We start from the raw sequence: 7363 nt of genomic DNA on the forward strand, positions 1-7363 counted from the left end.
GACTTTCTATGATGATTATTCCAGCTACATACTGATTTTCAGCTCGTTGCTCTAAGCGGTTTGCCTGGTAGATACGAAAACTAATAGTTTTTTTTTATTCATAAAAATCGATCGCGTAATTTTGACACAGGCTGGGTTTCGTGTCATATCTCCGTGGTCTGTATCCCGATTCCTTTCAAACCACAAAAAGGCACTCCTACGATGGTTGCTCCATCTACATATCAATTTTCAACTGATTTCTCCAAGGCGTTTACCCTGTAGGCGTGACAGACCTTCGACCGTATTTTACGCAAATAATCGGTCATAACTCCGTGAATGTTCATCGGATTCCTACTAAAGTTGGTACGGAGATCCGCCTTAATGAGCCCTTTAAGTGTGCCAAATTTCAGCCAAATCCGAGCACGCATTCGTGTTTTATGACGAATTTTGTGAAGTGTGCGAAATGAAGAAGATGAAGAAGAAAAAAACGAAGAAATTAAAACGAAATTTTGTTCGCTCGTATCTCGGAAATGGCTGGAGCGATTTTCTTCAAATTTGGTATGTCGACTACCCTAACTGGGCGGCACGTCTCCAGCAAATTTGGTTCCAATCGGATAAGGGATCACAGAGCTACATAGGTGTGAAAATTGCGTATTCTTTCTTCCTGTTAATATACTCACGGTGTGGCGCGCCGGCTTCTTGGGCCGCACGACACACTATCGTGTGTCTTGATTCAATGACTGTTCTATTAGAGTTTCTGACTGCTCTATTAGAGTATCTCGATCTTTTTTAACGGAATTGTGCAATCTGCAGATTTTCCTACTGTTAAAGCTTTATAATCACCTCAAAATGCTAGCATAATTCCTGATTTCCACACATACCTATTATGCCCGAAATTATGCCAGCATAATCGCCGCATCCCTAGTTATGATTCGAAAGGCAACTAAGTGCAGCAAATGCGAGATCGAGATACTCTAATAGAACAGTCACCCTAATAAAGCATTCAGCTGCATTTATAATTTACTCAGTTATATAACATTGTAAGTTATTCTGTAGGGAATTCAGCTACAAACAAGTCACCCTGTAGTCAGATCAGCTAGAAGAAGGTACCTAATAGAGAGTTCAGCTACAAATAAGCCATCATGTAGAGAGTTCAGCTCAAATAAATCACCCTGTAGAGAATTCAGCTACAAACAAATTGCCCTGTAGAGAGATCAGCTAGAAGAAGTTACCTTGTAAAGAGTTCAGTTACAAAGAAACAATCATGCAAAGAGTTTAACTACAAACAAATCACCCAGTAAAAAGTTCCGCTATGAACAGATCACACTGTAGAGAGTTCAGTTAGAAACAAGTCATCCTGTAGAGAGATCAGCTAGAAGAAGTCACCTTGTAGAGAGTTCAGTTACAAACAAATCACCCTGTAGAGAGTTCAGCTACAAACAAGTCACCCTGTAGAGAGATCAGCTAGAAACAAGTCATCCTGTAGAGGGTTCAGCTAGAAGAAGTTACATTGTAGAGAGTTCAGCTACAAAGAAACTACCATGTAGAGAATTCAGCTAAAATCAAATCACCCTGTAGAAAGGTCAGCTAGAAGAAGTTACCTTGTAGAGAGTTCAGCTACAAACAAATCACCCTGTAGAGAGTTCAGCTACAAACAAGTCACCATGTAGAGAGTTCAGCTAGAAGAAGTTACATTGTAGAGAGTTCAGCTACAAAGAAACTACCATGTAGAGAGTTCAGCTGCAAACAAATCGCCCTGTAGAGAATTCAGCTACAAACAAATTACCCTGTAAAACGATCAGCTAGAAGAAGTTACCTTGTAGAGAGTTCAGCTACAAACAAATAACCCTGTAGAGAGTTCAGCTAGAAACAAGTCACCCTGTAGAGAGAAATAAGCCACCCGTAGAGAGTTCAGCTAGAATAAGTTACACCGTAGAGAGTTCGGCTACAAAGAAACTACCATGTAGAGAGTTCAGCTGCAAACAAATTGCCCTGTAGAGAATTCAGCTACAAACAAATCACCCTGTAGAAAGGTCAGCTACAAACAAGTCACCCTGTAGAGAGATCAGCTAGAAACAAGTCATCCTGTAGAGAGTTCAGCTAGAAGAAGTTACATTGTAGAGAGTTCAGCTACAAAGAAACTACCATGTAGAGAGTTTAGTTGCAAACAAATCGCCCTGTAGAGAATTCAGCTACAAACAAATCACCCTGTAGAAAGATCAGCTAGAAGAAGTTATCTTGTAGAGAGTTCAGCTACAAACAAATCACCTTTTAGAGAGTTCAGCTACAAAAAAGTCACCCTGTAGAGAGATCAGCTAGAAACAAGCCACCCGTAGAGAGTTTAGCTAGAAGAAGTTACATTGTAGAGAGTTCAGCAGTTTAGCTGCAAACAAATCGCCCTGTAGAGAATTCAGATACAAACAAATCACCCTGTAGAAAGATCAGCTAGAAGAAGTTACCTTGTAGAGAGTTCAGCTACAAACAAATCACCTTGTACTGTTGTAGAGAGTTCAGCTACAACAAGTCACCCTGTAGAGAGATCAGCTAGAAACAAGCCACTCATAGAGAGTTTAGCTAGAAGAAGTTACATTGTAGAGAGTTCAGCAGTTTAGCTGCAAACAAATCGCCCTGTAGAGAATTCAGCTACAAACAAATCACCCGTAGAAAGATCAGCTAGAAGAAGTTACCGTGTAGAGAGTTCAGCTACAAACAAATCACCCTGTAGAGAGTTCAGCTACAAACAAGTCATCCGGTAGAGGGATCAGCTAGAAGGATCGCCTTGCAGAGGGGTCAGCTACAAAGAAATCACCATGCTTCATCTTTTCTTCTTCCTGTAGTAAAGAAAAAATGACAGGTTAAAAAGCCCTAAAGCCGGCCATAGGCTGGCTTTGGGGTATACAAATACAAAAAGAAGTGAAATCTAATCCAAAACAGCCAAGCTGTAAAAAAAGAGTGCGGCCCTGAGAAAGGCTATGGTAAAAAAGATGTGAAATCCAAGGTGGCGGCCAAGAAATGGCTGTGATGGTAGGTTAATGGTAAAAATTTTAATAACAACAATTCAGTGAATTTGGTGCCGCTTGGTCTTGGCACAAAATTCACTTGAATTGTCATTATTAAAATTTTTACCATTAACCTACCATCACAGCCATTTCTTGGCCGCCACCTTGGATTTCACATCTTTTTTCACCATAGCCTTTCTCAAGGCCGCACTCTTTTTTTACAGCTTGGTTGTTTTGGATTAGATATAGTCTACAGTGACTAACCTGTCTATATAGTCTACAGTAACTAACCTGTCTATATAGTCTACAGTGACTAACCTGTCTATATAGTCTATAGTGACTAACCTGTCTATACAGTCTATAGTGACTAACCTGTCTATATAGTCTATAGTGACTAACCTGTCTATATAGTCTATAGTGACTAACTTGTCTATATAGTCTATAGTGACTAACCTGTCTATACAGTCTATAGTGACTAACCTGTCTATATAGTCTACAGTGACTAACCTGTCTATAGTGACTAACCTGTCTATAGTGACTAACCTGTCTATATAGTCTATAGTGACTAACCTGTCTATACAGTCTGTAGTGACCAACCTGTCTATAGTGACTAACCCGGCTGTCTATATAGTCTATAGTGACTAACCTGTCTATATAGTCTACAGTGACTAACCTGTCTATAGTGACTAACCTGTCTATATAGTCTATAGTGACTACCTGTCTATAGTGACTAACCTGTCTATAGTGACTAACCTGTCTATATAGTCCATAGTGACTAACCTGTCTATAGTGACTAACCTGTCTATATAGTATATAGTGACTAACCTGTCTATATAGTCTATAGTGACTAACCTGTCTATAGTCTAAAGTGACTAACCTGTCTATATAGTCTATAGTGACTAACCTGTCTATATAGTCTACAGTGACTAACCTGTCTATATAGTCTATAGTGCCTAACCTGTCTATATAGTCTATAGTGACTAACCTGTCTATATAGTCTATATTGACTAACCTGTCTATATAGTCTATAGTGCCTAACCTGTCTATATAGTCTATAGTGACTAACCTGTCTATATAGTCTATAGTGCCTAACCTGTCTATATAGTCTATAGTGACTAACCTGTCTATAGTGACTAACCTGTCTATATAGTCTATAGTGACTAGCCTGTCTATAGTGACTAACCTGTCTATATAGTCTATAGTGACTAACCTGTCTATAGTGACTAACCTGTCTATATAGTCTACAGTGACTAACCTGTCTATAGTCTATAGTGACTAACCTGTCTATACAGTCTATAGTGACTAACCTGTCTATATAGTCTATAGTGACTAACCTGTCTATATAGTCTATAGTGACTAACCTGTCTATATAGTCTATATTGACTAACCTATCTATATAATCTATAGTGACTAACCTGTCTATACAGTCTAAAGTGACTAACCTGTCTATATTGACTAACCTGTCTATATAGTCTAGAGTGACTAACCTGTCTATACAGTCTATAGTGACTAACCTGTCTATATAGTCTATAGTGACTAACCTGTCTATAGTGACTAACCTGTCTATAGTGACTAACCTGTCTATAGTGACTAACCTGTCTATATATATAGTCTATAGTGACTAACCTGCCTATAGTGACTAACCTGTCTATATAGTCTATAGTGACTACCCTGTCTATAGTGACTAACCTGTCTATATAGTATATAGTGACTAACCTGTCTATAGTGACTAACCTGTCTATATAGTCCATAGTGACTAACCTGTCTATATAGTCTATAGTGACTAACCTGTCTATATAGTCTAAAGTGACTAACCTGTCTATATAGTCTATAGTGACTAACCTGTCTATATAGTCTACAGTGACTAACCTGTCTATATAGTCTATAGTGACTAACCTGTCTATATAGTCTACAGTGACTAACCTGTCTATAGTGACTAACCTGTCTATAGTGACTAACCTGTCTATATAGTCTATAGTGACTAGCCTGTCTATAGTGACTAACCTGTCTATATAGTCTATAGTGACTAACCTGTCTATAGTGACTAACCTGTCTATATAGTCTACAGTGACTAACCTGTCTATATAGTCTACAGTGACTAACCTGTCTATATAGTCTACAGTGACTAACCTGTCTATAGTGACTAACCTGTCTATATAGTCTATGGTGACTAACCTCTCTAAATAGTCTATAGTGACTAACCTGTCTATATAGTCTACAGTGCCTAACCTGTCTATATAGTCTATAGTGACTAACCTGTCTATAGTGACTAACCTGTCTATATAGTCTAGAGTGATTAACCTGTCTATACAGTCTATAGTGACTAACCTGTCTATAGTGACTAACCTGTGTATATAGTCTATAGTGACTAACCTGTCTATATAGTCTACAGTGACTAACCTGTCTTTAGACTATGGTACAGCTCATTTAGAGGGTTACTAAATCACTTAGTCACCTGACATGCTCATTTAGTCACCTACACATGTTCATTTAGTAACCCGCCCTCAGGCAATTTTGTACGTGAAAAATAATTATAACACGACAGGTACACTGGAGTACTTGATAATACTGTAATACAATTCTTCTCCTTGTTCTGTGAATAATTCCGGAGAATAGTAGACTAAACGGCGTATCTACTGTAGCTCTAGCCGTTACTCTGGTTACCAGTCGAATAATTATTTTTGTGGGCGCTGTAAGGACTTCAGAAAGAAACCGTTCTGCTGTTCTGCATTGCTCTTTCACACCACCCAATGCTCTGGCTATAAAGGTATGTACTTTAAACCATAGTCTAAATAAGTTAGACACCGCGACCAACGGGAACTAAGCGATTTAGTAACCCCTCTGGCCCTTAGTAGCGCCCTCGCTGCGCTCGGGACGCTACAGCCTCGGGCCATTGGGGTTACTAAATCGCTTAGTTCCCTTGGTCTTGGTGTCTAACTATTATATAGTGACTAACCTGTCTATATAGTCTATAGTGACTAACCTGTCTATAGTGACTAACCTGTCTATATAGTCTACAGTGACTAACCTGTCTATAGTGACTAACCTGTCTATATAGTCTATAGTGACTAACCTGTCTATAGTGACTAACCTGTCTATATAGTATATAGTGACTAACCTGTCTATAGTGACTAACCTGTCTATATAGTCTATAGTGACTAACCTGTCTATATAGTCTATAGTGACTAACCTGTCTATATAGTCTAAAGTGACTAACCTGTCTATATAGTCTATAGAAAGCACAAAGATAAGATGCCTTCAAGATACATACATATAATATGTTTGTACATAGCTATTTCTGTATCATGCATGCTGTAGCCCTATGTAGCTACACTGCAAAGCTCATTTGACTGTGACTGCACACACATTTGCACACAGAATTCATTTGTCATTTTCTGAGTTTGGTGATAGCTTTTTAATACACAAATAGCTACCTCAGTTATGAGTGTGTGTGTGTGTGTGTGTGTGTGTGTGCGTGCGTGCATGCGTGTGTGTGTGTGTGTGTGTGTGTGTGTGTGTGTGCATGTAGCTATCATTTAGCTTGAAAATCATTTACACTGGCAACATTAACAACTACGGCGGGGACTGTTCGTCTGATACCCACTCAAAATTTGTAATGGTCTACATGTTTCACCACACAATACAGCAATAGCTATGTTTATAAAGCTAACGTTATTCGGTTGTACACATACCACACTGTTCAGAAACTGAATGGACGAGGGGTCCAGTCATCATGTTCTGTTCCTTGTGATCACAGGGAATTCCAGATTCTGATGGCCGATGGTAAGAATGAATGATGGTAGCAGTTGATTCTGGTAGAGATGCTAATGAACCTTTGTTGATGACCACGCATAATGGAGGATGATAGGTGTAATAAATCTATTGAAACTAGAATTTTGAAAAAAATGGTAGCTTTAGCATTAATTCTCCTCACTTCTAGTGTTGACCAGTCTAATGCCTCAAGTAAACTTGTAACACTAGTGCTTCTGATAAAAGAGTTGAAGGATCTATGGTTAAAGATAAACAAGCTGCTTTTTGCTGGACCATTTCTAGACTATTCTTTTGTGATTGAATGTGTGGAGACCAGACAACTGAGACATACTCTAGTTTTTATTTTATTAAAAAAATTTTTTTATTAATGCTTTACAGCACAAGTGCTGAAGGTCTGTAGGACACCTGGTCCTACAGCCTGCTCAAAGACATATGTAATATTATAAGGTTTCGCATGTATCTCTATCACTGTTCGGTGGTCTATATGCTGTCAAAACAACTATAACTGTTCATCTTTTAGACAGATAAATTTTACAAGCAATTGCTCCACATGGTGTGGAAATATCAATCTGATTACAATCAAACTTGGTAAAGCAGGAAAAAAATACACCTCT

This window comes from Dysidea avara, chromosome 8 (genome assembly GCF_963678975.1).
Source record: "Dysidea avara chromosome 8, odDysAvar1.4, whole genome shotgun sequence".
Taxonomy (NCBI): Eukaryota; Metazoa; Porifera; class Demospongiae; order Dictyoceratida; family Dysideidae; genus Dysidea; species Dysidea avara.